The 22,862-nt window shown below is 37.8% G+C and overlaps 1 pseudogene; it reads left to right on the forward strand.

The window, feature by feature from the left end:
* The first annotated feature begins 4,894 nt into the window (after positions 1–4,894).
* Positions 4,895–5,885, forward strand: LOC129690411 (40S ribosomal protein SA-like; annotated as a pseudogene).
* Positions 5,886–22,862: the final 16,977 nt, after the last annotated feature.

The following is a 22,862-nucleotide window of genomic DNA, read 5'->3' on the forward strand; positions in this document are numbered from 1 at the left end:
AAAGACAGGAGAGAGGAGAAAGGAGGCCATCATGATGGGTTAGATGGAGAAGGAACCATGTGGGCTTGTTTAATAATGGTGTGAAAAGGCCCAGATGGAGAATAGAAGCCAGTACCATGGAATTATGGATGAAAGGTAGCCCCAATAGAAATGATTAAGGTGGAAGGCTTTGGATGGGGCCTGAAAGATGGATCTGGGGGTTACTGAGACCATGTAAGTGAAATACCTGCTTGGCTCAAGATAAATAAGGGAATTTTAAACTCTAACAGGTGTCTTTGTCTTATTATTTGTGATGGTGGGGTAGATTATACTGCTGTAATAATCTTTGGGCTATATTAAACATTAAATAGTCCAACACTCATTTTTATTTACACCAACATCTCTAAATGCCTTCAAAACAAGTACCTCCTGGTAGACTCTTGTACTAGCAAATCCACTTCCCAGCATAAGTTACAATCTTGGCTGCCTCTGGAACATAATTTCTTTGTGCTAACTCTCAGGACACACTTTCCAGAAGATTTCACCTCAGTAATGCTTGTCTCTCCTTAACCACAGCTGATTCTTAAGCCACAGGTTACCAGCATCCATGGTCTCAGAAAAGCAAAAGTTTAAGGGTGAGGCTCCAAACCTGGGCATCCACTCTCACAGCCCTCTGGGTACCATCAGCTCCTGGTTCCAAACCTGAGAGCCCACTCTCACCATCCTGTGGACACTTTTTTTAAAATTTATTTTATTTTATTAATTATACTTTATTCACTTTTCATCCACCCATAAGACCCTCCCTCCTCCCCTCCCAGCCCCACCCTCTCTCCTCCTTCTTCATGCATGCTCCTCCCCAAGTCCATTGATAAGGGAGGTCCTCCTCTCCTTCCTTCTGATCTTAGTCTATCAGATCACATCAGGAGTGGCTGCATTGTCATCTTCTGGACACTTTTAAGGTCACAGCAGCTACTTGAGCTCATTCTCACCATACTGTGGAGGGGATACATTCTGGCACTGTAGGGTAACAGCTCTTTTCTGCCTGCTCCACATTTGAGTTTAAAAGGGAAATTGATCTGAAATTCTCTTTCTTTGTTGGATCTTATATTGTTTGTGTATCAGGTGTCTTTGACCTCATAAAAACAATTAGGTGATATTCTTTCCTTTACAATTTGTAGAATAATTTTAGAAATTTTGTGTTAATTTTTCTTTGAACAGTCTGGTAATATTCTGCATTTAATCCACCTGGTCCCTCAGCTTTTAGGGGGCTTAAGAGACATTTCATTCCTAATTCTATTTCCTTAATTTGAACACAGGGAACTTCCCAGAAAATCATACTCCAACCAAAGACTATTCATGGAGATGACCTGGAACCCCTGCACAGGTGTAGCCCATGGCAGTTCAGTGTCCAAGTGGGTTACATAGTAATGGGAAGAGGGACTGCCTCTGACATAATCTGATTGGCCTGCTCGTTGATCACTTTCCCCTGAGGGGGGAGCAGCCTTACCAGGCCACAGTAGAGGACAATGCAGCCACTTTTGATGAGAACTGATAGACTAAGATCAGAAAGAAGAGGAGAACCTTCCCTATCAGTGGACTTGGGGAGTGGCATGCATGCAGAAAGGGGAGGGAGGGTGGGATTGGGAGGGGAGGAGGGAGGGGCTTATGGGGGGATACAAAATGAATAAAGTGTAATTATTAAAAAAATTTAAAAAAAGAAATACAGATCTGTTCATATTTTATTATTTGATTATGATTTAACCCAATAGGTGATATATATTTTCCAGTCATATTTAAATTACATATAATTTTATAAACTATCATATAGTCATAGGATGTCTTTATGATATTAATTACAAAATAGCATGTTTCTAAGTATATAGATGTTACATTTTTTGTACTAATGACTAATTTCTCTGTGACTCCTTTCTTTTATTCTAAAAAAGTTCACTTTTTTAAATATACATATAAACAGAATGTTACAAGAGAAATAATTTCATCACATTATTCAACAGAACTATTGAAAAAGTTTTATATATTTTACTACTCTTGCTTAACAGAGGAAAAGCTATTCATAAGTTAAAAAATTTGTTTTAACAATTTCATATAGAATCAAATTTTGCATTGAAAATTCTGTATAGTACAGGTATTTTTATTTTAATATTTTGTGCCAGTGGGTAATAAAATACATTTATGGAAACTTTCCTCAGAGTGGCACTGAAGGGAAAAGAAACATGTTCTGTGGAGTCGAAACAAAACAAAGAAAAGCTGTCAGAGGACTGTATGGCAGACACCAAATAGAACTGAATCTCTTCAAAAAAGACAAAGTAAAAAATAAATGTTATTAAAGTTAAACACTATTGCTGGAAAGAAAACTTAATGAAAACAGTGAATCAAAAATAAGTTGTCTTGAGGGTAGGAAAATGTCTACAATAAGTTAAGGTTTGTAACGTTAGCTGATATTATTTCATATAAATCATACAAATGACAATGCTTGTTCCTGAAAAAACAGTAAGTAATACTTACAAAAACAACATTTTTCAAAGAGGATAATGCATATCTACAATCAAACATATTATATATATATATTCTACATTTTAGTAAAATTGATACCAAATAATTTCAAGCAAGTTTACCAGGATGAAATAATTCACAGCTGCAAATAGTTCTATATCATATAGTACAAATCATGTATAATAAAATATTCACTTTGAAGTTTACTTACAAAAATAAACACTGTTGAAGTAAGCTAGTTATGTAAGTAAGCTAAATATGTATGATATTTTCTTCAATAATTTTCCATGTGCAAACATACAATCTTCCATTAAAATAGTTGAAGTCCATGACTTCATTGGTACTGAAAGGTTTATGCCACTGTAAAACATGAAATTTTGTGTCCAGGTTAACATGCTGTTAATATTCAATTTCATCTTGAGTACAGTGATAGACATATCACAGATAAGTTCAAACCCTTCTACAATAGGTTATTTTAAAAATTGTGATATGATGAGATATTCATGATGAGTTCACTGATATGTTGATAGTTTCAACACAGTGAAGTAGAGTGAATGGAATTTTATGTAAGAAGTGGGAAGTAGTAAGAGCTGGAGAGGACAGGAACTCTACAAGGAGAGCAACAGAACAAGAAATTTTGAACACAGGGAACTTCCCAGAGATTCATACTCCAACCAGTGACTATCCATGGAGATAACCTAGAACTCTGACAATGCAGCCACTTCTGATGAGAACTGATAGACTAAGATCAGAAAGGAGAGGAGGACCTCCCCAATCAGTGGACATGGGGAGGGGCATGCATGCAGAAAGAGGGGGAGGGTGGGACCAGGAGGCGAGGAGGGAGGGGCTTATGGGGGGATACAAAATGAATAAAGTGTAATTAATAAAAGTTAAATAAAATTATTTTCAACAAAAATATATTTATGCCAATTCAAACATTTATTTACACTTAGACTTTGTCATCCCTGTATTCACATTTTGTTATTTTTATTATATTATTTGCTACAACTCAGTACTAATTTAGAAATATTCAAAGTGGACTACATGTGATTTAAGAGCTCAGTCATTGCAAAAATGGAGGCAAAAACTTGTAGAGACTCTTGGAAAACAACTCTCTGTATATTTTTTTTCAGTTTTTTAAATTTCTATTATTTATTACAATGTATTCACTTTGTATCCTGGCTGTGGCCTCCTCCCTTGTCTCCTCTCAATCCCTCCTTCCTTCCCTCCCTCTTCTCCCCTTATGCCCCTTCCCTAGTTCACTGATGGGGAGGTCTTTCTCCCCCTCTATCATACCATAGCTTATGGAGACTCATCAGGACTGGCTGCATTGTCTTCCTATGTACCTGGCAAGGCTGCACCCCCCAGGGGGGAGGTGCTCAGAGAGCCTGCCACTGAGTTCATGTCAGAGAAAGTCTCTGCTCCCCTAATTAGGGAACCCACTTGGAGACTGAGTCTATAGGATTCATCTGAGCAGGGGTTTTAGGTCCTCTCCATGCATGGTCTTTAGTTGTGGTATTGAGAAACCAAAAGATTAAAAATCAGTGGCTATTATTTTAAAGTTTAAAGTAAAGGCCTGACCTAAAGCTAGCTGGGGTGTAGATATGTCCAGCCATAATACCTTCATGGGGAGAACTTACTTCTTACTGCATTCTTTTCCTGCCCATTAGAGATAAAGTTGCTAGGAAAATGTCCCATCCCCCTAGGGAGGGACACCAGATCATTAATGGTTTGGGGACCTTCCTATAGCCAATCAATTCAAAGTGCAACATCCCTTTTGCTTTTGACCAATAATAGATGCTTGTCAGGTAAGAATCTCCCCTGCTTTGGGCATGCTGGGAGGGACCAGACTCTTTAAATCACCCAACTAACCTGAGCACGGGGCTCTGGGCTCTCACCACTTTGGCGTTGGGGGATGTGAGCCCAAGCTGCAGCTTGTAATGATTTGTAGTAAAAAGATCCTCATGTGTTTTGCAATGGACTCGACTCCTGGTGGTGGTCTTTTGGGGTATTGGGATTTGGGCACAACAGTAACAGTCTCTGCGTGTGCCTCAGGGCCCAGTTTTTTTTTTTTGTTTTTTTTTTTTTTTTTTTTTTTTTACTCTGTTGGTCTCCTTTTAGAACTCCTGTCCTCTGGGTCTTTCTATGCCCCCCTTCTCTGTACATTTTTCAGGATGAAACAGGAATAGTTCAATTGAAGGAGAAAGGGCTTCTTACATTTATCAAGAGTCATAATTACTGAAGAGAGATATTTAGTCGGCCGTGTATTGTCAGGTCATTTCTGATGCCAGTTTTCTCTTTGGATAAGAAAGTGCACCCACGGTTTTCTGAACTGCCTGGGGACGGGTCTACATGGCTTTGTTCTTAATTCCTGGTGTAACTTAAAGGGGAAACTTACACAATGTCCGGAACCCTTAGGATCCTGCAGATGAAAAAGGAAGATGCATGCAGAAAGGGGAAGGAGGGTGGGATCGGGAGGGGAGGAGGGAGGGGCTTATGGGTGGATACAAAATGAATAAAGTGTAATTAATATAAAAAAAAAAGAAAAAGGAAGATGTCCTCAAATTCCTCGAAGCAGGAACCCACTAAGGTGGCACCAATCTCGACTTTCAGATGGAGCAATACATCTACAAAAGGAAGAGTGATAGTGTCTACATCTAAATCTGAAGAGAATGTGGGGGAAGCTGTGGCTTGCTGCTCAGGCTATTGCTGCTAATGAGAACTGTGCTGATGTCAGCATGACTTCCTCCGGTAACACTGGCCAGTGAGCTGTGCTGAAGTTTGCCACTGCTGCTGATGCTAAGCCACTTGTTGGCTGCTTCACACCTGGGACCTTCACTAACCAGATCCAAGAAGCCTTCAGGGATCCACGGCTTCTGGTGGTGAATGATCCCAGGGCTGACCTCATGCAGGCCTCTTAAGTCAACCTGCCCACCATCGCTCTGTTCAACTCAGATTCCCCTCTGTGCTATGTGGACATTGCCATCCCGTGCAACAACAAGGGAGCTCACTCATTGGGTCTAATGTGGTGGATGCTGGCTCGGGAAGTACTCCGCATGCATGGCATTATCTCCCGTGAGCACCCATGGGAGGTTATGCCTGATCTTTACTTCTACAGAGACCCATGGGAGACTGAGAGAGAGGAGCAGGCTGCTGCTGAAAAGGCCTTGATCAAGGAGGAATTCCAGAACGAATGGATGACGCCAGCTCCTGAGTTCACTGCTTCTCAGGCCTAGGTGGTAAGCTGGTCTGAGGATGTGCAGGTGCCCGTTGTACCCATCCAGGAGCTCCCTACTATAGACTGGAGTGCCCAACCAGCCACTGAGGACTGGGCAGCAGCTCCCACAGCGCAGGCCACCGAGTGGGTTGGAGCCACCATTGAGTGGTCCTGAGCTCCTCTGCAGATGCCTGAGCAAAGGGGAAAAGGTGCAATGAAAATAAAGTTCCTAAAACCTGAAAAAAAAAAGTGTACACAACAAAAGGAACATGAGATATAACACCACCGTGTGTAGAACACTGCCGTGAATAGCTTCCGGCAATAATTTCCACAAGGAAATTTTCTGCAGTGCTGCTTGGGGACATATCAGGAAGTTCATTAATAATAATGTGTTAATCATTCCTATACTTTTCTCTAATTTCTTTTTGACATTAACACATATGATATTTTATTTTTGGTGCCTGATATAGGTAGAAAGAATAGAAGCAGGTAAGGTTGTGCCCAGAGCTGTAGTGTCTGCTCTTTTTCAGGCATGGGTGATGGAGGAATGAAGGATATACTCTTGCCCTAATTTGGGGGTTCTTCTTTGCAGATCATTCAAGAATGTGACTCAAGAGCAAATAGATGAAAGCCCCTGTTTTTCTGTTTGGACCTTGGTTCATCTTGGAAGCTGGCTTCTGAGACTGGTGGGTAAAATTTATTAACATATCACCAAATGTAAATAATTATTTAAACTTGGTGAAAGAAAGTTCCCACAACCTTTTTTTCTTTTGGTTTATTTCACCTTGTAATACAGTATGTATTCTTGTGTATATTCTGAGCCAAAATATGTTACGAATTTATTTCTAAATTTGGGGTTAAAGTAGTAGTCATGTATCATTCTACATTTTCAGCAAACATTTTAGAAAATGCATTTGTCTCTACTTGACCTCTTGAGTAACTAGCCCCACAATTCAAAACACTGTTTATGTATAAAGCTATCTTTGATATCACAATCGTCATACAGTCATTGTACCTCCATATTTTTTCATAAGCATCCAGTGGATCTTTTCACTATCAACAATTTGAAAACAATCTGGAAACAATCTAGATATCTCTCAACCAAAGAACGGATACAGACACTGTGGTACATTTACACAATGGACTGCTCCTCATCAATCAAATACAAGAAAATCATGAAATTTGCAGGCAAAAAGGATGGAACTTAAGATCATCTTGAGTGAGGTGACCCAGAAACTAAAAGACAGCCATGGTATATACTCACTTATAAGTGGATATTAGCCATATAATATAGGATAAACATAAGAAAATCTACAGACCCAAGGAAGCTAAACAACAAGGAGGACCCTAGGGATAATGCTTAATTCTCATTCAGAAGGGAAAACAAGACAAGCACAGGATCTGTAGAAGAGAGGGAACAGGACAGGAACCTGTCACAGATCTCCTTTAAAATACTCCATCCATCAGGGTATCAAACCAGATGCAATGACTCTTAGCCAAATTTTGGACAGAGCAAAGGGAGTCTTATGGAATAAGGAGACAGGAGAACCTGGAGGGGACAGGAGACCCACAAGGAGACCAACAAAGCCAAAAGAAAAGCTCAGCCAAGAGGAAACTGCAGAGACTGATGAATCAACCAAAAAGCATACATGGAGAGGACCTAGAACCCCCTGCTCAGATGTAGCTCATAGACAACTCAGTCTCCATGTGAGTCATCTAGTAAGGGGAGAAGAGACAGTCGCTAACATGAACATCATTGCCTTCTCCTTGATCACTTCCCCCTGGTGAGGTAATCTAGCCAGCCCACAGAGGAAGAGGATCCAGGCAGTCCTGATGGGACCTGATGGGCTAGGGTCAGATAGTGGAGGAGGACCTCCCCTGCTAGTGGGAGAGTGAGGGATACTGGAGGAAGATGGAAGAAGTGTGGGACCTGGAGGAAATAAGGTAAGGGGCTTCAACTGTGAAACAATGTGAATAAGTTGTAAGATAATGATTTGTTCACTCTGTATCTCAGCTGTAGCACCCTCCCTTCACCCCTCCCAATCCTGCCTTCTCTCCCTCTTCTCCTCCCCTGCCCCTCCTTCAGTTCATTGATAGGGGAGATCCTCCTCTGCTTTTATCTGACCTAGCCTATCAGGTCTCATCAGGACTGACTGCACTGTCTTCCTCTGTGGCCTGTTAAAGCTGCACCCCCCCCCAACTTATATGTAACTAGTCTAAACATACAAATCAAATGATAAAAATTTACAGAGTGAATTAAACAACATGACCTAGCTACATACCATGAAATATTTATTTAAGTAGCATAGAAGGAAACTGAAGGTAAAGAAATCCTGCTGATACTACCTCAAATAAAAAAAATAATAAATCACAAATAATTGTATGCATAATTTTTAAAAATTGTTACCAATCTCTTAAAGGCTTAGTTGGCAATTAGTTCAGAATCAGTATCTTGCTATCATGTCTTCCTTTCATGATATCAATGACCACAAAGACATGTGTATAAGAATGGATTTAATAAAAGTAAAATAATCATATAATTAGGCCAGAAATGCAATCCAGAGTTTTGTATACTCTGATTTGGTACTAACACAGATACATATGGATTTATTAAAAGGAGAGAGAAGAATACTTAAACTTTAATTACTTGGACAGGTGTTAGGTCTTAGTCTTAGGATTTTCACAGATGACATGTCAGGTCCCAGATTCAATTAGAAGAATGGCAAAGAAAGTTAGAAAAAAAAATTAACTTTCAGGACAGGTGAGTTTTTAGATGCTTCAATGCCCACTCTTCTAGATTCACTATACTAAATAAATATTTTTTCCTCATAAAAGAATGAAGTTACTCTGTAATAGTAGCTGATATGAATATTCATACAAAGACATTTTCAGTATAGTTTGTTTCATCTTCAGTATAGTTTGTGTTTAGTTTATATGTTTCTGAAATGAGTATTATGTAGGTTTTATTCCATGAGAGAAAAATTTTACATGATACTTTTCACAATATTAATGTGTCTAAACTACTTATACAATATCCCTTTGGTAATATCATTATTATTTACTTTGAGAATTTAAAGATAGCGATTCTGAATATTTATTGACTAATTTTATTTTTATTTTTTTAATTTTAATTTTTATATTAATTATAGTTTATTCACTTTGTATCCCAGCTGTAGCACCCTTCCTCATTCCCTCCCAACCTCACCCTCCCTCCCTCATCTACTCCCATCCCCCTCTCCAAGTCCACTGATAGGGGAGGTTCTCCTCCCCTTCCCTCTGACCCTAGTCTTATCAGGTCTCATCAGGACTGGCTGCATTGACTAATTTTATTTTAAGAAAGATCATCTATCTTTTAAACCCTTAGCACAGGCATTTTCAGACTCTCTGAATTGTGTAAGAGTAAAAATTGTGCGATAGTATTTATATTTGTAATTGTGTATTCAATCTATATATACTAAAATATCTCCCTTTTCCTTATTCACTGCTAGACCAATGCTCTCTAAGAATGGCAAACTGGCAGAGCAGAAATAGATGCTTTAAGAGCATTGTGTTAGCTTTGATAAGCATAACTAAATTTTAATGAAATAAAGGAAAAAAAAGCTAGAAAGAATAATGTAGAGTACATATATTTGAAATAAGCCTGGGTTAACCAATGAGATTACATAGATTCTGTCTGAAAAAAAATTTAAACTTCTAAAAACATTTAAATTGAAATACAGTTACATTAGTTCTTCCCCCCCCCTCCAGCTTTTCCCACCCATTCGCTCTTAAATCCCTTAAAAGGGAATCTTTTATTCTCAAGTTCAAGAGTTTCCATTTATTATTACTAAACATAAACACATGCATGTATGTAATAAAACGCAGACATATACATACCCAACCTACTGAGTCTAGTTCAAAGGCTTAACATACAAGATTGTACAGACAAAAGAAAAAAAAGGGCTCTTTACTGGGAAATCCTAATTCTTTTTCTCTCCCAGAAGCTATTAGCCCTTGTGTTTTTTGTCTTACAGGTGTGTCTTAGGCGAAATTTTATCAACATGCCCATTGATATTGCGTTATTGTTTCTGGACTTATTTATCCATCACTTTGTAGGAGAGACATTACAAGAAGGTTTCACAGAGTTCTGGCACTTACAGTCTTACCAGCCCTCATCAATAATGATTTTTGAACCATCAGTGCAGGAGCTGTAATGTAGTTACATGGAGACTGAGCTCCCCGTAAAATGTTCATCTCTCTGCATTGTGTCGAGTTGTGATTTTCTTTGATACTGCCCATTTTCTGTGAAGAGAGGCTACTTTGTTAAGGTGTAGTAGCTATATTTACCCATTAAAAGAAGCTCGTACACCAAAGCCTGAAGGAATTTCAAAGAAATCTTCAGAAAAGGAAAATTTTCTTGCAAGTCTAGATTATTGTTATTTTATATCTCTGAAAGGTAATAGTCATGACTGTCTATTCTATAGAATAATGGAATGAAAATCAGAGAGGTGTCACCATATGATCAAAATAACAAAAGAGGTGATGCAGAACCTATGTATTAAGTACATACACATAACTTAGTAAACCCGAGCAACATGGTCTTTTCCAATTTATCTTGATGATGTATGAACACTGTATTCACACAAAAACTTGCAATGGAAGTCAGATATAGCTTGATAATAATATTTAACTTTATTAGAATGATGGAATGTCTTTCTTAGCTTTTGCATCAGAGAATTCCTTCATTTATGAATATTATCAACTGTTAGTGGATTACAGCACTCACATAGCCACTTTGCTTAAGCATATACAAGGTTTGTTTTGACAGGCTCTTTTTTGTTTTTAATTTTTTATTAATTACACATAAATCATTTTGTATCCCAGCTGTAACTCCCTCCCTCATCTCCTCCATATCCCACTCACCTTAACTTATCTCCTCCTATTCCCCTCCCCAGTTCCACCCATAGGGGAAGTCCTCTTCCCCTTCCCTCTGGCCCTAGCCTATCAGGTCTCATCATGACTGGCTGCATTGTCTCTCTCTGTGGCCTGGTAAGGCTGATGTCCCTCAGGAGGAGATGATCAAAGAGCCAGCCACAGTTCATGTCAGAGACAGTCCCTGTTCCCCTTACTAGGGTACCCATCTGGATACTGAGTGGCCAATGGGTACATCTGTGCAGGTGTTCTAGGTTATCTCCATGCATTTTTCTTGGTTGGAGTATCAGTCTCAGAAAAGTCCAATTTGCCAGAATTGTTGGTTCTGTACCTCTCTATGTGGAGCTCCTGTCCCTTCCAGGTTTTTCAATCTTCCCTTCTTTCATGAGATTCCCTGTATGCTGCCCAAAGTTTGGCTATGTGTCTCAGCATCTGCTTTGTTTCTCTGCTGGGTAGGCTCTTGGAGGCCCTCCATGGTTCTGTTCTGTTCCCTGTTTTCTTCCTTTTCCAATGTCTGTTCCATTTACCTTTCTGAGAGAGGATTGATTTTCTTACCCAGGATCCTCTTTCTTGCTTTACTTTGTATAGGTGTACAGATTTTAGTATGTTTATCCTATATCAAATGTCTAATGTCGACTTATAAGTGAGTACATACCATATATGTCATTTTGCTTCAGGGATACCTCACCCAGGATGATATTTTCTAGTTCCCACCATTTGCCTGCAAATTTCATAATGTTCTTGTTTTTAATTGCTGAATAGGATTCTGTGCCACAATTCCTGTATCCATTCCTCAATTAAGGGACATCTGAGTTGTTTCCAGATTCTGGCTATTATGAATAAAGCTGCTATGAACATGGTGGAACAAATGTCCATGTTGAATACTTGCATATAGTTTGGATATATGCCTAGGAGTGGTAAAGGTGGATCTTGAGATATCAAAATTCCTAATTGTCTGAGAAAGAGCCAGACTGGTTTCCATAGTAGTTGTACAAGATTACATTCCCATCAGCAATGAAGGAGGGTTCCCTTTTCTCCACATTCTCTCCAGCATGTATTGTCACTTGAGTCTTAGATCTTAGCCATTCTGATGGGTGTAAAGTACAATCTCAGGATCATATAGATTTGCATTTCCCTGATGACTAAGGATATTGAGCATTTCTTTTGGTGTTTCTCTGCCACTCAATGTTCCTCTATTGAGAATTCTCTGTTTAGTTCTGTATCCCTATTTTTTAACTCGATTACTTGATTTCTGGAGTTTAATTCTTGAGTTCTTTATATATTCTAGATATTGGCCCTCTGTCAGACATAGGGTTGTTGAAGATCATTTCCCAGTCTGTAGGCTGTCATTTTGTTCTGATGACAGTGTCCTTTGCTTTACACAAAGATTTCAGTTTCATGAGATCCCATGTACTGATTGTTGATCTTACAGCCTGTGCTGTTGGTGTTCTGTTCACAAAGTTGTCTCCTGTGTCATTGAGGTAAAGGCTCTTCCCCACTTTTTCTTCTAAATGATTTAGTGTGTCTGGTTTTATGTTGATCTCTTTGATCCACTTGGACTTTAGTTTTGTGCAGGATGATAAACATGGATCTATTTTCATTTTTCTACATGTAGATATCAAGTTAGACCAGCACCATTGATTGAAGAAGCTGTTTTTTTTTTTTTTTTTTTTTTTTCCTGATTGGATGGTTTGGGCTTCTTTGTCAAAAAAATCACACGTCCATAGGTGTGTGGGTTTATGTCTGGGTCTTCTACTTGATTCCATTGATCTACTCTTCTGTTTCTATGCAGTACTATGCAGGTTTTATTAATACTGCGCTCTAGTTCAGCTTGAGATCAGGGATGGAGATACCTCCAGACTATCTGTTGTTGTACAGGATCATTTGGAAATTTTGGGTTTTTTCCTTTTCCATATGAAGTTGAGAATTTTCCTTTCAAGGTCTGTAAAGAATCATGTTGGTATTTTGATGGGAATTGCATTGAATCTGTAGATTGCTTTTGGCAGAATGATCATTTTCTTTATGTTAATACTACCAATCCATGAGCATGGGAAATCTTTCCAGCTTCTGATATCTTCTTCAATTTCTTTTTTCAGATACTTCAAGTTTTTTTTCAATCATGTCTTTCACTTGCTTGGTTAGAGTCACACCAAGGTACTTTATGTTATTACTGGCTTTTGTGAAGGGTGGTGTTTCCCTAATTTCTTTCTCAGCCCTTTTGTCCTTTGTGTACAGGAGGGATTCAGATTTTTTTTTTTTTTAGTTAATTTTGTATCCAGCCACTTTGCTGAAGGTGTTTATCAGCTGAAGTTTTATGGTTGAATTTTCGGGGTCACTCATGTATACTATCCTATCATCTGTGAATAGTGATATTTTGACTTTTTTTCTTTCTGATTTGTATCCCATTGATCTCCTTTAGTTGTCTTATTGCTCTAGCTAGGACTTCAAGTACAATGTTGAAGAGATATGGAGACAATGGGCAGCCTTGCCTTGTCCCTGATTTCAGTGGGATTGATCTTACTTTCTCTCCATTGAGTTTGATGTTGGCTATAGGCTTGCTGTATATTGTCTTTACTCTGTTTAGGTATGTGCCTTGTATCTCTGGTGTCTCCAAGACTTTAAACATGAATGAATGTTGGATTTTGTCAAATGCTTTTTGGCATCTAAGGAGATGATCATGTGGTTTTTCTCCTTCAGTTTGTTTATACAGTGGAATATATTGATAGATATCCGTATGTTGAACCACCCTTGAATGCCTGGGTTGACGCCTACTTGGTCATGGTAGCTGATATCTTTCATGTGTTCTTGGATTCTGTTTGCAAATATTTTATTGAGTATTTTTGCATCAATGTTCATAAGAGAGATAGATTTGAAGTTCTCTTTTTTTGTTGAGTCTTTATGTGGTTTAGGTATCAGGGTGACTGTGGCTTCATGGAATGAGTTTGGTAATGTTCCTTCTGTTTCTATTTTGTAGAATAGTTTGAAGAGAATTGGAGTTAGCTCTTCTCTGAAGGTCTGGTCAAATTTTGTGCTGAAACCATCTAGCCCTGGGCTTTTCTAGGAAGGGAGACTGTTGATGACTGCTTCTATTTCCTTGGGGGATAAAGGACAATTCAATATATCTGCCTGACCTTGATTTGATTTTGGTAAGTGGAATCTATCAAGAAAATTGTCATTTCATTTAGATTTTTAAATTTTGTGGCATATAGGCTTTTGTAGTAAGACCTAGTGATTGTTTGGATTTCCTCAGTGTCTGCTGTTAGTTTCCCTTTTTTTTTCTGATTTTGCTGATTTGGACAGTTTGTTGAGGTCTAGTTTTAGGCCAGGATAGTCTGATAGGATACAACGGATTATTTCAATCTTCTTGTATCTGTTGAGGGTTGCTTGTGCCTCAATTTATGGTCAATTTTGGAGAAGGTTCCATGAGGTGCTGAGAAGAAGTTATACTCTTTTGTGTTTGGGTGAAAAGTTCTGTAGATATCTATCTGGTCTATTTGATTTAAGACCTCCATAAGTGTCATTAATTCCCTATTTAGCTTCTGTCTAGATGATTTGTTCATTGTTGAGAGTAGAATGTTAAAGCCTACTATTAAGATGTTGGGACTGATGTGTGATTGAGCTTTAAAAATGTTTCATTTACAAATACAGGTGCTTTTGTATTTGGGGCATAGATGTTCAGGATTATGATGTTCTCCTGGTGGATTTTTCCTCTGATGAGAATGAAGTGCCCCTCCTCCTCTTTTTTGATTAATTTTTGGTTGAAAGTTTATTTTATTAGATATTAGGATGGCTACCCCAGTTTGTTTTCTGGTTCCATTTGCTTGAAAAATATTTTTCCAGTCCTTTACTCTGAGGTAGCATTTATCTTTGTTGCAAAAGTGTGTTTCTCTGATGCAGCAGGATCCTGTTTCTGCAACCATTCTGTTAGTCTGTGTATTTGTATTAGGTAGTTGAGTCCATTGATATTGATAAATAATAATAACCAATGAATGTTTGTTTCTTTTATTGTGGGGTTGATTGTGTTATTGTGTTTCTGTGTTTGTTTTCTTTCTTTTTTTTTTTTTTTGTAGTGAAGTTATCTACATCCTATGTTTCCTTGGGTGTAGCTGATTTTGTTGGATTGGTGTTTTCTTTCTAGTATCCTCTGCAGGGGCTGGGTTGCTGTGTAGATACTGTTTATGTTTAGTTTTGTCATAGAATATTTTTTTTTCTCCACCTATGTTGAAAGCTTTGCTGGGTGTAGTAGTGTGGTTAGCATCTATGGTTCTTAGAATCTGCATGACATCTGCCCAAGCCCTTCTGGTTTTCATAGTTTCTGTGGAGATGTCTGGTGTGATTCTGATAGGTCTACATTTATATGTTACTTGCCTTTTTCCTTTCCTGCTTTTAATATCTTTTCTTTGCTCTGTAAATTTAGTGTTTTGACTATTATGTGACAAGAGTTGTTTATTTTCTGTTCTATTTTATTTGTGTTCTGTAGGCCTCTTGTGTATTTATGGACATGGCTTCCTTTAAGTTGAGAACATTTTCTTCTATGATTTTCTTGAAAATATTTTCTGCAGCTTGGAACCTAAATCATTCATCTATTCCTATTCTTAGATTTTATCTTTTCATGGTGTCTCTGATTTCTTGGATGTTTTTTGTTTGGAACTTTTCTGATTTTACTTTTCTTTGAGAAATATATCAATTTCTGCAAGTGTATGTTTAGCGCCTGTGTTTCTTGCTCATTTCTTATATTTTGTTGGTGATGCTTACCTTTGTGGTTCCTGATCTTTTCTCTACATTCTCCAATGTCGGGGTTTTCTGTATTCATGTTTTCTTTCTTGATTCTAATTCTGTTTTCTTGTCTTGCACCATTTCCTTCATCTGTTTGAATGTGGTTTCCTGTCTTTCCATGATGGCCCCTATTTTTTTTTTTTTTTTTGTTTGCTCCCTCTTTATATGCCAGTATTTGTACCTCTACATGTGCCTCTATTTGTTTGGCTGTATTTGCCTGTATTTCTTTGAGAGCTTTGCTCATTTCCTCTTTATATGCCTTTAAGAACTGGATGAGCATAAATTTCAGATAATTTTCTTGTGACTGATGAATTAGTTTGGTTTGTCTTTCTCTGGTGTCTCAAGAGTGGGTTTTGGTTTTTCAGCTGTAGCTAAGGGAGGAAGGTAACAGGTGAATGTGTGCAAGCACATAGGGTGCTCGAGAGTGTAGATGCCTTGAAGGCTGGATCTTAAGGCCGGAGGGGGTGCTGGTGCTTTTTGCAGGAGCAAAGTGCATGAGCAGGTTCCCTGAATAGCTCAGTGGCCTACAGACCTGTTATACTGTACTCCTGGTATTCAGATCTGTCTTGACTCCAGGAATTGTTTGCCAGAACAACACTGGTAGACCCACAGAATAGGGGCTTCAATGTTGAGAACGCTGTCCCAAGGATCCCTAAACTGCCCACAGCGGGTGTGTGGATGGGAGGGATCCAATGTCAGGCTGCTAGTGTAGACGGACCCTGGATCTGGAAATCTGCATCCACTCACTTGCTTGCAGGCCTAAGAGGAAAGTACAGGGGTTTCCCCTGTTCTCTCCCTTCAGATTTGGGCTGGCAGGGGCAAATGAGAATGTAGAAGCTCTGTCAGCTCAGCGGTGTCCACTGTTTGGCCACTGAGCAGGGAGACCAGTACTTAGGACAGCAGCCTCTGCTGTCTCAGTCACAGAGCACAGAGGGTGCTGCTTTGGGTAGCCACTCCCTGCTCTGGAGTCTTTGAAATCCTAAGAGGCCCATACAGCTGCCCATGGATTTGGGAGGCCAATACTGCTGATGCCACTGCTGTCTGAGTCACCAAGCCTGAAGGATCCTGCTTGGGGCACAACCACTGCCGCCTCTGCCGAGCAGGGAGGCCTGTGCTTGGGGCATCAGGAAGGGCATGGGGGTGGAATATTCGCCACTCTCAGTCCCTGAAGATGTCCACAGGTTACCGGTTGAACCCTCTTTCCCAGGAAACCTCAATGTTGATGTTCTGGCTTCAGCTACCCCTCCACTCACCAATTTCGGGGTTTTGGATCCTGTGCCCCTCAGATACGGTGCGCATACTAGTCGGTAGCATCTTGCATGAAAACAGACAGGCTCTTTCAGTGGAGAAAGGTGTGCCATTCTCTGTCTGCAACATAACATTCATTAGGGTCATTATGCAGCTCAACAGTGGGACTCCCCGCACACTCCATCTAAAGTGTTGTGCACTCTCTTACTCTTTGAAGTTTCTTTTAAACCAAAATCCTGAGATTTATCTCCGATCACACTGGATCTTGACTTGAGGATATGTTCACATGTTAATACATCATAGGATAGAAACTTGCCATAATCGAGTAATTATAAATCTTTGAGATTTTTATTCATAAAGATTTATATGCAGAGCGCTTTTTTTATTTTCTTTCATGTGTGAATTAGGCTTAGGATTCTATGAATAATTCAATATGAAAACTATCATCTTGCAAAGATATGGTAAATAGGAAAATGACTTCATGCAAGTAGGTCTGTGTGTAAGCAAAAAATAACACAGATTATAATGTATACAAATTGGCAAGACATACATTAATGTCTTTCAGACCTGAATTTTTGTTAAACTGTCTTATCTAACAATATTCATTAAGGGCTTTTAATCAGTTCTGTGTACAGGGAGAAATAAAACCTAAACACGTTAATTGTATTTAAATTATAATTTATCTAGTATATTTTAATTTAAAAGTAAATTTTACAAAAGTTATGGAAGAGGAGGACCTCCCCTATCATTGGACTTAGAGAGAGGCCTGGGAAGAGATGAGGGCAGGAGGTTGGGATTGGAAGGGAATGGGGGGTAGCTATAGCTGGGATACAAAGTGAATAAACGGTAATTAATATTTAAAAAATAGAAATATAAAAAATTTTAAAAGTAATTTATTTTAAAGCACTACTTAATTATTGGATATATTGATTAACTGTGATGCCAATTTTTCTGAAATAGAGAAAACTATTCAGATTGGCAAACTATAAAAAATGGAACAAAAATCTAATATCCACATTGAATGTTTTAGACTTAAAAATTAAATATGATGTGAAATATATTTGAGATATTTAAGAAATGTAATACATTCTTTCTCTTTGCCAAGTACTTTAATATACTGTCTAAATCATCAATAAATAGGTTAAATGTTTTCAAGCACACATTTAGCACTTTGTGGTATGGAAATAATAATGTGTATGTTCTTAATTGTGATTTATTATGTGACTTCTTGAATAAATTCCAATATAAATCAATGAAATTGCTTTGAGGAATTTAAAAATTATTATGAGAACTAACTTTTGAGATAACAAAAGTGTCAATTATAATTGTGTCAATTATAATCGTTTTTATCCTTCAAATCTTATCCAATCCTTTAATCAAAGCTGATGAAATCTTTTTTTTATTTTTTTTATTTTATTTTTTATTTTTTAATTTTATTTTTCTTTTTAGTTACATTTTGTTAACTCTGTGTCCCAGCTGTATCCTGCTCCCTCATTCCCTCCCCAACCCCACACTCCCTCCCTGGTCTCCTCCCTGCCCCTTTCCAAGTCCACTGATAGGGGAGGACCTCCTCCCCTCTCACTTGACCCTGTTTTATCAGGTATCTTCAGGGCTGGCTGCAAAGACCTCCTCTGTGGCCTAACAGACTGCTCCTACCCATCTTTAGATCATTTTCTACACATAAAATCTAAACATTAATATTGTTTATTATATAGTGCTCTGATGAAAGTTGAGTGCAAGTTAGTGAATTTGCATGATGGCAGGAAATAATTGTCAAATCACTAGATATTAAAAGATGTCATTGTTATTAATATATTATCTGGGTAATTTCAACTGATTCTTTTGTAACTAGTGGTAAAATTGAGAAGGGAGATCAATAGTCTTGAAAACTTGTTTCATTTTATTAAGAAGAGTAACAATTAGCAGAATCGTAGTCCTGTGATGATGCTTAGTCTTTATTCAGAAGTGAGTGCAGAAGAGAATACTATATCTAGTTGGACTAGCGATAAAGGGTCCTTAAGCAAAATTACTGGTCAGCTGGATAGAGCTTCTGTCCTGAGTGGAAACCAAACATTCCTTCTGGGTATGGCAAATAATACAGCCAAGAAATCAGCTCAGGGATGGCAAGTTCACCTTAAGCCTTGCTAAAGAAATTGGCAGAATAATTATTTCTCTAGTGAGGCACTGCTTTCCCTTTGCAGAATTCCTGCCCCTTAGCTTGTGCCTTACAAGCTACCATGAAGTAGCCAAGAGTTTCACTTGGTCTGTTCTCTTTGAACTCTAACTCAAGAATAACTTTTGATTTTGCATTCTGCCTTTCTCTTTGGAATCTTGGTCAGACCCAATGTGTCCTGTTGCTGACACTTTGGCTTCCTCACTCTCACTCTAGAGTCACTTCCCTTTCTGTGCTCCTCCTCTCCTTGCCAACTGACAAATCTACAGACTAGGACCTGAAGTAACATATATTGTGTTTTGTTTGTTTTACACATTTCTCTTTCATGTTCTTCTTCTGATTCTGAGAGAAATCAAATGAGAAAAAATGCATTCCTTTGTGTTAATTTTTAATTCATTCATATCCTGGAGTTCCTTTAATTTATACGTAGTAATTTTGATTTTACACAGAAAGATTAAATTGTTGTTTTATGTGTCTTTTATGAAATATGGCAAATTGTTTTTCTGGTTGAGGACAAAGTAAGTGAGGACTCCTCACTTCCTACTAACTTCCTAGGAGATTCCTTTTGTCTTGATATTAAAAAAATATATATATTGTATTTGCCAAATGAAGACATTACTATGTAAATGCCAATGATTCATTAATAACTCATTTGTGAATATTTATATTTGAACATTAAGAAGACACATTCTGTGAGAGGTAATGTGTGTAGGAAAATGAGGCCATTACGTTTGGTTTTGATTTTACTGGATTAACAACATACAATGAAAACATCTAAGACATTCTCACATCAGCACTTTACCACAGCTAACACCAGGCAAACAATTAACCAACTAGATTAATATTTTGATAAATTCATTTCGTCAGTCGATTGAACTAATATAGCAAATGAGTGAATTTCCACCTGGGGAAAAGATACCCTAGAGTACTCACTTGAAAATAAAGATGACTAAATGCCCATCATAACCTTCCTGGAATGCACAAAGTGACATTTCTTACAAGTGGCCCAGGAGACTGTGGAAGGGGTGACTTAAGTTGCAAGTTGAGGACTCTGATATTCCACTGAAATTGGTCTTTCATTGAAAGATTTTCATGGACTAGTGTCCAAATCATGAAGAGAAATCTTCTGGGAGATTTATTTCTTTGTTTGTTCTTTTCCATGATGAACAGCACTGCATGTAAAATATTTTATAATAAAGAATAAGAAAGTGAGTCAATATATGTAAAATTTCAGTGTAAGTAAATGACAGCTCAGAAATTTAATTCAATTTTTGCATTTTTATTTATGTATTTATTTGTATATTTATTTATTCATTTATTACAATGTATTCACTTTGTATCCCTGCTGTAGGCCCCTCCCTCAAATCCTCCAAGTCCCACCCATCCTTTCTCTTCTCCCGCTATGCCCCTTCCCTTGTCCACTGATAGTGGAGGATCTCCTCTTCTTCTATCTGACCCTAGCCTATCAGTTCTCATCAGGGCTGGCTGCATCATCTTCCTCTGTGGCCTGGCAAGATGCACCCCACCCAGGAGTATGTGGCCAAAGAGATGGCCACTGAGTTCATGTCAGAGACAGCCCCTGACCCCCTTGCTAGGGAACCCACTTGTAAACTGAGCAACCTATGGGCTTCCTCTGAAAGCATGGGGTCTAGGTTCTCTTCATGCATGGTCCTTGGTTGGAGTATCTGCAAACTCCCCTGAGCCCAGGATTTTTGGCTCTGTTGGTCTCCTTATGAAGTTCCTGCAACTTTATTCATAATAGCTAGAATATGAAAACAACCTAGATGTCCCTCAACCAAAGAATGAATACAGAAATTGTGGTTTATTTACACAATGGAATACTACTCATCAATTAAACACAAGGAAATCATGAAATTTCCAGGCAAATGATGGGAACTAGAAAAAAAAAATCATCCTGAACTAGTTAATCCAGAAGCAGAAAGACATATATGGTATATACTCACTTATAAGTGGATATTAGGCATATAATATAGGATAAAAACTAAAATCTATAGTCCTAAAGAAGCTGATTCAATAAATTAATATTGAGATGAGCTAATGGTCAAATCTGTAAGGTTAAAGGACATTGTATAATTTTGTTTTAATACATTTTTGCATGTTAACAATTTGATACAAAAAAACCTGAATCATTTGCAACAAAATTAAGAATTTATAGGCTATAATTTTCCATAATACAAAAGTCAATTGACAACCTTTAATTATTTACTATTTATTTTAAATGGATAAAACTTTTCAATTTTTCAGTTTTATTATTTTTGCTTTGTGATTCTCTTTTATTTTTAATGAGTGAAGCAATATGTAGCTAAAAAACTTCCAGTATCCAGAAAGGTAGTAATCATGTGCTTTCTCAAGAAACTGTGTAGCTTGCTCCTGAGAATCTGGTTAAATATAGCCTCTGTGGAGGAAGCAGTTGGACTCAAGGTCTCTGAATTTCTGCATGGGTGAATGGCATCACCAAGGTGCATAATAGCTGTTCCTACAGGCAGAGAAAATTTATCCACTAGATAAAAGATATAAATTCAGGTCAGTGCATTAGTACAGAAAATGTTATTAGCAAGCTACCATTTCTCCCTTCCCTCTTGAGATAGTCATTTCTTCCTCCTTGGTAAGTTTGTATTTTTGAGAACACAATGTGCAAATACTAATTCAGAACCATAACCTAGCAAATTTTCTAAAATTAAATACTGAGGCAATAAAGGCAAGTGGAATGCATGCCCATGAACCAAAGAATTGATAATCTAATCCTTTTTAAGAACTTGGAAACTGAACTGCACTGTTTATAAACATTTAGAATGATGATTAACTCCATTGAAACATTTCCACACCAGATAACTAAAACACCATAATTAAAGCTGTTTTTGAAATGGAGTATGTTTTATTTATGCTTTTCCTTAATGGAGTCACCATGCAAAGTTAGATGTGCCTACACAATGTTCTTCAGCTAATTTACATTGCATTCTTATATAAAAAGAACTGTCATGGTACTTCAGAGACCTTCTGAACAGTCTAGTTTTTCTTTAACAAAACTGCTAGGAAGTTATAGGAGACACTTTGATAAATGCAAACATGAAAAGAACAAATTACAATTTGCCAAAAAATAGGTTGATTGACTTAACTATTTTAAGTTGTGTGAGAAAGCTGTTAGCATCTATGATTTTCTGTGACCCTGACTATACTTTGTGATTCTGTGACCTGTAAAAGTTATAGGCTAGAAGCGTTTTGAATATCATAAACATTAAGCTTTTTCATAGTAAAGTGAGGTGGTCTGAGATAGTGTCCTGGAATAGAGAGCTGGATGTATACATTTAATTACTAATATAATTTGTGGAAACTAGTGTAGGACATTACGTGTCCTTTTCCCCACGTTAAAGTATCTTCTAAGAACCTTTCTAAAGAAATAAATTCTGATTTCTGCTCAATTCTGTACTCCAAATTTGAAATGCTAAGACATCAAGTAAATCCATTGCATAACAGTCCATCTGAGGTTTATTGAAATAGAATTGTTATTTCTTCCTAGCATTGATTGAAAATGGAGGGCACTTATAAATTTTATACTCTACAAGTCAGTCAGTAGTTTTCCATTTGCATAGCTCCTTAAGCTATTCTTTTCACATCTCTGAAAACAGGGCAGTTTATTTATTATGAACCCCATCTTGGGTTGTAGGAATCTGTTTGCCCAGGTTAATGGGACCATTGTCTCACAGATTGTCTCCTGCCACTATTTCAACCCAGAGTATAATTCCTAATTCTTGTCACATGGTATTGAGTACTTTTCAGTCCCAGTTATTTAGTGACTAATGTTACATTGAAAAACGCTGATCACTACAGTGAGTGAGGCAAATCAATGCCTTGCTCGGCAATCATCAGAAAAGATTGGTCCTGCAGCAGATGGGAACAAATAAAGGGACCCACAGTGAAGCGTTACTCAGATAGTGAGAGACCATGGAACATTCGGCCCTAAACAGGATGTCTCTATTAAGTCCCACTCCTCAGGGCTCAGAGAACACTGCTACAGAGACAGCA

Source organism: Psammomys obesus, unplaced genomic scaffold (genome assembly GCF_907164565.1).
Source record: "Psammomys obesus unplaced genomic scaffold, mPsaObe1.curated_primary_1811, whole genome shotgun sequence".
NCBI lineage: Eukaryota > Metazoa > Chordata > Mammalia > Rodentia > Muridae > Psammomys > Psammomys obesus.